A 9059-nucleotide genomic window follows, 5' to 3' on the forward strand; every position below is an offset into this window, starting at 1 on the left:
ACCACTGATGTGCAGGCCTGGCTGCTTTCTACTTGTGGTGGTGGCCAGGCCGCCCTGAATGGTGTGTCCTATTCGCAACAGCCATAAAGGGTCTTATGCCACCAGTATAAGACCTTTTTAGGACTGAGCCATAAGCCAGCAATTATGACCACATCTTGGGACAGTGAGTTTTATCTGTGGATGTTGAGTTGCATGAAGGGGTCCTTTCTTCTGACTGGCTTGAACCAACTTTTATCAATTTAATAGGATACTGGGGGATTGGACATGGCTCATTTTAGAATTTGAAGCACTTGAGCTGCATTCTTTCCTGGGAGTAAGTCCTACTGAACACAATGGAGCTTACCTCTGAGTAGACATGCCTGTAGAATTGCACTGCTGGATTATTTTAAATGCCAAATGAATGCAGCATGTTTCCATAGCGATATAGGTGCCATTTATTTCACTCAAATACATCCGGCATCCTGTGATGCCTGCCATGTTTTTAATCTAGCCTGTGAGGTCAGTGGTGGCGCGACCCAGAACGTTGCCTGATGCCATCTCAGGTCTGCTGTCTCTGGGCTACAAAAATAACCCAAAATCCTTGTTGCGTTCTTTGCTCACTGTTGTTGATCCCACAAGTCCCACACTTTTATGGAGCGATAGCAGCACATGGAACACAGTAAGGAAGGTTTTTGCTGTATGAGTGTGAAGTAGTTCACTATGGCTTGCATCAGCGGGGGCTGGAGGGAGGTTGTGGCAGCAATGATAGCAGCAGAATCAAGGTGGAAAGCCACCCTGAATCTTCTCCCCTCTTGGGCCCCTTGCAATCTGCCGCATCTGGGGGCCTCATGGTTGGGTTGTCCATGCTTGAGATTTATTTATTTTATTACAGTATTTGTATACCACCTTTCTCAAAGACTTGAGTCTCATAGACTCAAGGCACTTTACATAGGCACGCTGACCATCAACACCTTTTTTTTTTCCAAATGTGGTTTTTTCAGGTGATATCCTATGAGAAAAACTCATAGGATCCTCCATTTCTCCAGAAGTTTCCTTCACAGTGCAATCATCATCCTGGATGAACAGCTGTTGTGCATTCCAAGTTTCCACAGGCAGCTGAAATACACACCACAGGCTGGTTCTCAAGATATTATCTATTTCTTGCCAGTCCACATTCCTTCATCTCTAGCCAGTGGCTTCCATCTGAGGCGAAACCTGAGCTGAAGCTGCTTATACTTTTCACGCAGGGCAAAAGCTCCATCTCCAGACTACACCTCCTTTCCTGGATGACATCTATATCTTGAATTAAGAAGCTAAAGAACAAGGACACGCTTTTCTATTTGAATGCCATGCCTGATGCCTGGATGATGAAAAACCACTGCCTTTCTCCTTTTGCCACTTGTGTTAATTGTACTGCTCAAACCAGGAGCTGAGGAGCCTCCCCTAGATCAGACCTCTCCCCTTATGATGCTTTGTTTGTCCCAGTGTTGTGAATTTCATTCATTCACTGTTAGGTAGAGGGATGTTTCTGGGGCTCATGTTCTTAGGCCTTATTTCTCATTAACTCTTCCGAAAAGCATGTGATGACAGCCTTCTGCCCATGTCTAATCTCTCGGCGGAATGTTATTTAAATTTAGAACGTGCTCCAGAGAGTCACCTTCTTTTGCAAAGGCACAATCCCAAACCCATGGGTGCTAGCTGCTGCAGCTGTAATTAAAATCAACCATAAAAAAAAAATCAAATGAAACAAGAAGCAGACCGTACGGCTTCTCTTGTGCATTGCATAATAGGCTGCTGACCTAGGGGGTATTTTTTATTGAAAAAGATAGCTCAATCCCAGAATCCCAGTATTAATTTTATTTGGATCTTCTACCCAAGTTTATCCTTGCTTTTTAAATCCTGAAACAAGGAGGCCTTTGGCACCTGTCAACGGCTACTCGATAAGAGACGATTTTTCAATGAAACCATTGGATATTATTTTTAAAGCGTTCAGTTTGCAAAGGTGCGCCCGTGCCTGGCCAAATTTCATTGCTTGGTGTTGTCTCAATAAATAGTAAACTGAGAATTTTACTTTTAAAACTCTAAAGAGAATTGCAACCATTTAAACGGCCGTGGCATGCCAGGGGAAAGGCCTTCAATAAACATTCCCAGCTATTATTTTTTATCTTCTCTCTATGAGTGGAAAAGAGAGGTCAGTGCCCCAGATGGAGCGCGGAAGATGCCCTTAATTTGATGTTGTTCGTGGAAGTGTGTGCAATATACATCTGTTTCAGTGAGCTAGAGTTTCTACTGTCATCCATTCAGGCTTCAGAATATTATCCTAATTCCATGCAGCAAAAGGACGCTCGCTTTAAATAAAATCATTCATAAGAATATTATTTTTCCTTCTGGTTCCTAGATTTAACATGGGTCTTTTTTGTGATATGGAAACAAGGTTTCCAAGTAGAAATGGAAGCTTTAATCATGGACTAGATTGGATGAATCAATCAAAACCATTTTTTTAAATGGACTAAAATGGTGTCCTTGGTCAATTGGGCAGCCCACTCTCACCTCTTCTTAAGTGGCACCTGCTGGCCCACGGCCACAGGTCAATGCAGATCACCTGCCTTGCATGTTGCGATGCCCAGATTCAGTTAGGGCCATCCCATCCATGAGGCCAACTGAGGCAGTTGTTTCAGGCATCAGATTGACAGAGGCACCCACTCACCTTCATTGCTCCTCCTCCTACACCCTGAATTAGAAAAGAAAAGAAAGAGGGGGGTGGATGAAGACGTGTGGAGCAGAAGAGAATGGCGGGCTAGAGTGTTTGGATACTCTCGCCCACAAACTCTTCTCCTCCATTTCACTTTTGTGCCTCCTCCTGCTTCCTTTTCCAGGACAGGAAGTGGGAGGAGAAGAGGCTGGTACATCACCTTGTAAGGTAGAACCAATGTGACACACCATCTCAGGCATCAGGAGGTCTTCGCCAGGTTTAATCTCTGATATGTCCTGGTGGGACTTGAAAAGTCCTCAATCTGCAATTCTGGAGAGCAATCATTATGAATGGGCCAATGATTGGACTCAGTTTAAGGCAGCTGCTACAGATACTAGACTCACCCATCAAAACAAATGTGCCTCATGTTTGCTTTTTACCATCTCCCCTTTTGTTTTGGCTTTTATACCTTCAAGAAAATCTAAATCCCTGTTTGCTTACCTGTCTGCTCTCAGGTCACTTGAGAGGGCTGCCATGTCTTGACAGTCTGCCCGGTTTCTGCTCCTGCCCAGTGTCTTAAGGGAGAATCTGGGAGAGGGACTCTTAGTCACATGGGGAGGACATTTTCTCCAAGCACCTCCATCTGTCTGGCAGCTATCTAGGAGCAATCTACCAACTTCATTGCCCCACAGTTTAAGGCTGAGCAGTTCTAATGACCATACTGCCTTGAATTACCTGCAGCTAACTACCTCACTACCTTGCAGGGTTGTATTGAGGATGTGCTTGGAATAACCTTGTGTGCTATTCTGAGCTCCTTGGAGGAAAAGTGGAATAAAAGCATAATAAATAGATCAGTGTTAACTGAGGCTTCGAACTTCCCCCTTTCCAAAGACTAAGCAAGCCATGGTTTAGTTTTGTGTTGGAGCCCCTGTCTCTTGTTACCAGCTACTGAAAAAGGGGGTGTTCACTGAGCAGGGACCCTAATAGTTGGGCCCGTTTTGTAAGAAAGCAGGCAGACCTGCCAGTCCTCTGAATGGTTAATTCTCGCAGGATGTATTTTGAGGAATCTAGTTATTCCTAACAAGACATGAGGTACAAAAACAATGCTGGATGCCGCATTTTCATGAACATTCAGAAGAGATTGTTGTACTTGGCTTGCGATGGCATTTAAGTCAGTAAACATAGCTTGTGAGTGACTCTTAAATCTACCAGTTTGGCAGAAAGGTAAACAGCGATATGTCTTTGTCCCAAGGGATATGGCGTCTGCTTTCCATTTGACCTTACTAGGTAAGAGCAGGAAATGCAAAGATGTCTCTTCCTTACGTGGTTGATAGTCATGGTTCCACAGCTCTGCCTACTTTTTGAAAAGGGGGAAAAAATTAACACAGCATTGGGATCTCATATGTTGATCCCAGTGTTATGGATTCTTTTCATCTTATTCAACCTGAGGATGGGGGAAGGATCCTTTGGAGTGTGAGGCCATCTACATGTCTGCTTGAGCCTTGCCCAGCATGGCTTATTAGATTGGCCCAAGAAAGACTGGCCAAGTGGACAGGGAGGATGGTGAATTCATCCTTGGAGGGGGAGTGGTTGCCACTGATCTTGAAGCTGGCAGAGATACCTCCCCTCCAGTGGTGTAGCTAAGGCATCAGGCACCTGGGTTTACAAATATTTTTAACACCCCCATGCAACAAAATCAAAGTTAACACCATGCTATGTGACAAACGTGAGGAGGGCCTTACTGTAACACTTGGACCTGTATCTCCTGGATGCAAACGAAAGAGTCTTCTGGTTGTGTCCAGGAGGTGGTCTGAGGTGCTGTGAAGCAGCGTGTGACCTCCCTGAGCCTCAAAACGCCTTCTGGAGGCCTCAGAAAGGCACTTCCAGTTTTCGACAAAAACCGGAAGTGCCTTTCTAAGCCCTTCAGGAGGCCTTCTGAGACCGGGGAGGCTGCTATTGGAGGGTTCTGGAGGGCTGGGCTCAGCTGGGCTCCCAGCCAGAGAAGTGGTATCTCCTGGGCACCTTCCAGACTTGAGGGCCTAGAACCCAGGGCGCTGCACCCCCTACCCCCTTTGGAGATTCTGGTAGTGCTTCCTGCCCAGACTCCACTGTATTCTAGAAATTCTAGCCAGTTTCTGTCCTCTTACTCCTGGGTAAAGTAATTGAGCAGGTAGTGGCATCCCAGCTCCAGAGTTTCCTGGATGTAACTGCTTCTTCGGCCCTGTTCAGTTTGGTTTCTGTCTGACGGGCCACCAAACCGCCAGCTTGCCTCTGTCCAGCCAATCACTTCACACACACACACACACCCGCTACTCGCATGCCACTAGTTACACAAGCCAAGGATAATTCTTCCTTCCAATCCAGTGTACGCCAACAATCCCAAGACGACAACCTTGCTGTGTATAATGTCACTGAAGTCGGATTTGTTAATTTCTCCCTCCGACTCTATCTCAGTGTAATTGCAAGCTTTCATGTCGTGCTCCATTCAGAGAATGTGGATATCCAACCTTGTGTACCCTGATACATCATCTACTGCATTCAGCTCAAGATTACCCTTCTTCAAAGCAGCTTCAGACAAAATTACACTGTCAACTTGAGCTTCACTTCATCCTGCAGTGTTAATCTTTATAAATCTTACCAGCAATACTTTTCTGTTTAAACCTATTACTGTGGTTAATTTTTAGCATTTCTTTTCTTCAGTTAACATGATCTTATTGACTCCATGCTAGCTCTTCATTGGAAAAAAAAAAGGCAACATATTAATCCTTTCCATGTGACAGGCAGTGGTGTAGCAAGTGGGGGCCTGAGGGTGGCCTGCCCTAGGTGCCAGGCCAGAAGGGGTTGTCACGAAGTGTGAGTTTGCATGCTTAGGAAGTGACTAGAGTGTGTGCGTACTCACAGTGGCGACTGAGGTTGATGTCTGAAAATCTCCAAACACTGAGAAGACTGTCACCTCTGGGAGACCCCTAAAGTGATGTCACGATGCTGTGTGATGTCATGATATTGTCCCTGGCAACGCCACTGGTGAGAGGGAGCCAGCCCTGGTTGACTTATCAAAGGTCTTGGTAGAGCCTTTCCTAGACCTACGTGGAGATGCCAGAAATTGAACTGAAGACCTTATGTATGCACTCTGCCATTCGCTACAGCAACATCACCAGGCAGGCCTCAGTTCTGTGAGATCATACTTTTCTAAGGATGGTTTATTTTAACATGAACAGCTGATGAGAATGATATAATTCAGACCCAAACCGTGCCATAGACTCCAGCTAGCATTGTAGCATTCTCTTGCAAAGCAAGAGTATAGCAGCAGTACACAACAAAGGAGTCCAGCCACTATGCATTGTGCTGAAGTTGGACTTCAGATCATTTAAAAGGTGATGAAAAGGGTTAGGGTTACTGCAATGTTGAGGGCTTGTTAAGGCAAAGTGACTAGCCTGCATGTTTGTATTATTCCCTCAGTCTTCTCTCCTGTCAAGGCATGCAGAGCGCAAAGCAGGCAGGCAAGATATGCACACTGGCTTTTTTCCATCCTTTCGCCTTGCAGGGACAGATGTGCCTGTCTCGCTTCTGCCCACCTGCCCAGTCCTCTACCATTGAGGACAAGAGACAGGCTTGCCTGAGAGAGGGGTTTCCAAGAGTCAATAGGAGATGAGCTCAGAGCAACTTTGTACATCCTTCGTCATACATGTTTGTTCATCGCTTCTTGACCACTACTTACACAACAGGTGAAATATCCACAACGCTTTGAGTACCTTCATAAATGTCATTTATTTCAGGTCACCAAAACCTGTATTTGATGTTGACTGAATGCACATGTGAGTGTGTGTGTGTTTGGGGGGGGGGGGGCCAGACTGCCGAAGCAGTTCCTGCCTCCCAGTCTAGATATAGTGGATCTTTAAGGTCTCCTTAAACACAAGTTTCCAATCTCCACAGGACTGGAAACTCTTGAGTCTTGGGTGCATACAGAAGACTTTCAAAATGAACACATGTAGGCCGGGGTGGAGACCACAATTCCCACCTTCCCATTTACACATGTTCATTGAGCATCTGAAATGGGTTTACTTGCTGAGTAGACAAGTCATGAGAGAATATATGTACACATTTATGTGAACCAGGCCCACAGCTGCTTCTTTTAATAGACTTAATTATTAGTAGATAACAGAGCCTTAACTAGGGTGGAGCCTGAGGGACACCTGCCCTGGGCATTACCCCAAATGGGAGTGTTTGACTGCCCCAGACTCCGCCCTAGTTACTGAGGAGGCACTGGGGGCTTTGTGGTCCTGTTCCTTCTCCTGTGGAAAGAAGAAGAAATGGGGCACACAAAGTCATGTACTGACCTTCCCCACCTCCAGGGAGATCCTGCCTTGTGCCGCAAGCAATGCAATTCAGTCACTTCTGGGTTCTTCCCAGAGAAGGAGGCACTGGTGGCTTTGTACACCCCATTCCTTCTCCTGTGGAGGCTCCCAGTTTTTTGGGTGTGTGGGCAGCAGCGATTCTCCTTCCTACCACACAAAGAAGCAGCATGGTGATGCGGTAGGGAAACAGATCACTGTGACTCCATCCACAGTGTGTTGGAGGAAGTCAGTGGCAGACATAAAAGGATGTAATTCAACTTTGTTGAAAATCTTATTGTTTTTCCATTAAACTCTCACAGCCCTCTGCCTCAAAGTTTTAATGCCCCCTGTGATGTTTTTACACATCAGAATGTGTTGTGGCACCCTGAGGTTGTGGGGTGATAGGGGCCACCAAAAAATGCAAAGCTACACTGTCCACGGGGAGCATGTGTGTTGCTAGGAATGAGGATTTTTTGCAGCCTTTTCTCATATAGAAAGAAAACCAATCAGGATTCTTTTTTTAAAGTGATGTCAACCTGGTTGTAAACAGGTCCTAACCTTGGAACAGAAGTGGCCTATCAAGGCAGGGCTTTTTTAAAAATCGAAGTGAGTGGTGTCGCTCCTTCTCCCTTTGTTAAAGTGAAACATCTGCTCACTCATTTTCTTGCAACACCCTCTTGCTGCCTCGTGCTCTCTCCAGCTCATGTATAAAGATCAATAAATCAAATTACACTTTTCATGACCACCCTGCTAAAAATACAACTTAATCGCTTTTATGTCAAGCCAGAGAATGCTGATTCATACATTACTTGTGATAATATAGCAAATGTTATTTAAAAGAATGGAGCATTATCTGGCTCGGCGGGCATTGCAGGGAAAGCTTTCTCCTGTAAATCTGTGCGCAGTCAGAATAAATCCCATTTAACGTGTTCTAGGTTTGATTGTGTTGTATTGATTCCTTACCAAAATATGCTCGCTTTGTATGAAATGCCCTCTTTCATCACTGATAAATGGCATGCCTCCCACGCACAGGTTGTAACGCATCACAAAGAGTTCCCCTGCTCTTGAGAGATGTAAAAGCCTTGAGAAGAACTGCAAAATTGCATGATTTTCTTTCCCTATTTGCTGTATCCATTTTTCTTTTTTTCTTAGTCCTCACTCCCCCCTCCCGAAAATACACCCAAGAAAAAAATATTTTCCAAATGTTTCTAGGTTTTCCAGTTTTGCCAGTCTTCATGCCTCTGTCCATCTTTATAAAGAAACATACAGTATTCACCCTGATACAGAACAGGGAGACCTGGGATTGCAGCAACTGTTACCCTGCACATGCCTGATCTTATCTGATCTCAGAAGCTAAGCAGGGTCAGGCCTGGTTAGTACTTGGATGGGAGACCGCTTGGGAATACCGGGTGCTGTAGGCTTATACCATAGTCTTTCGAGACTGAAGGTTGCCAACCATAGGTGATGCTGTGGGTCAGACAGGTTGGGTCTGGTCAAAAACCCACACTCATCAGAGGGCCCAGGTGACCAGACTAGCTCCTGAACCTTTAGTATCAGACACAGTGATTGTGCACATCGTGGTGTAGCTAAGGCAGGGCAGGGGAGTTCATTGCCCCTCTGTGGCAGTGTGGTGGTTTTCAGCTGTCTCCACTGGAGGAGGTGACAGCATTTACTGGAGGTATGTGGCAAACCAGTCCTCCTGCCCGTCCTCGTCCCAGTATGGTTCCAAATGGAGCCATTTCTGGAACCAGGGCTGCATATGCGCATGATGCAATGACATGGGGGGGGCATCATCACCCGACCCAGGGCATTTGCTCCCCCCAGCCACACTACCCAATGCACCATCAGGGAGCACCATCGGGGGCCCAGTGTAGGCTTTGGCCCAGAGCCCCCAGCAAGCTGGCACTGATGGCTAGACCCACATGCGTCTGGCTCTGTGCATGACTGACTAGTGTTGTTTCTCCAGGGACTCAGGCTGGGGTCTTTCACAACCCCATTACCTGCAGCCTTATTTAATGAAAGTCTTTGGGAGTGTGGTTTCGGATCATGATCAG

The 9059-nt window shown here is 45.9% G+C and overlaps 1 pseudogene; it reads left to right on the forward strand.

Annotated features, from left to right (window-relative positions):
- Positions 1 to 8306: 8306 nt before the first annotated feature.
- LOC136659742 (5S ribosomal RNA) lies at positions 8307 to 8426 on the forward strand (annotated as a pseudogene).
- The last annotated feature ends 633 nt before the right edge of the window (positions 8427 to 9059 follow it).

This window comes from Tiliqua scincoides, chromosome 8 (assembly GCF_035046505.1).
Source record: "Tiliqua scincoides isolate rTilSci1 chromosome 8, rTilSci1.hap2, whole genome shotgun sequence".
Lineage (NCBI taxonomy): Eukaryota > Metazoa > Chordata > Lepidosauria > Squamata > Scincidae > Tiliqua > Tiliqua scincoides.